This window comes from Carlito syrichta, unplaced genomic scaffold (genome assembly GCF_000164805.1).
Source record: "Carlito syrichta isolate Samal-C Ts95f unplaced genomic scaffold, Tarsius_syrichta-2.0.1 Scaffold155233, whole genome shotgun sequence".
Classification (NCBI taxonomy): Eukaryota; Metazoa; Chordata; class Mammalia; order Primates; family Tarsiidae; genus Carlito; species Carlito syrichta.
The window spans coordinates 7,288-7,741 of record NW_007099329.1 but is presented as its reverse complement, the minus strand read 5'-3'; positions in this window follow the sequence as shown (position 1 = coordinate 7,741).

Sequence of the window (454 nt, the reverse complement as noted above, 5' to 3'; positions counted from 1 at the left end):
CCAGCAGGTCAAGGCTGTGGTGACCGGGAGCGGCCACTGCACTCCAGTCTGGGCGACAGAGTGAGACTCCAACTCAAAAAAAAAGAAAAAAAAAGACTGGGCAACCCCCTGGGGTCCCCTCCTACTGTGGGAGCTTTTCTGTCCTCTCAATAAATCCTGCTTTCAAAAAAAAAAGACTGATAAGTTTGATTTCATTTTTTTTTTCTTTTTTTTTTGAGTTGGAGTCTCACTCCGTCGCCCAGACTGGAGTGCTGTGGCACGCGGGATTACAGGCGCGGGATTACAGGCTGAGCCACTGAGCCCAGCTTCTTTTTTTTCTTATATCTGTATTTTTAGTCATAGAAAGCCTTTCTGGCTGGGCTCAGTGGCTCAGCCTGTAATCCCAGCACTTTGGGAGGCCAAGGCAAGTGGATTACCTGAGGCTGCGGGTTCAAGACCCACCCAGGCAACTTGG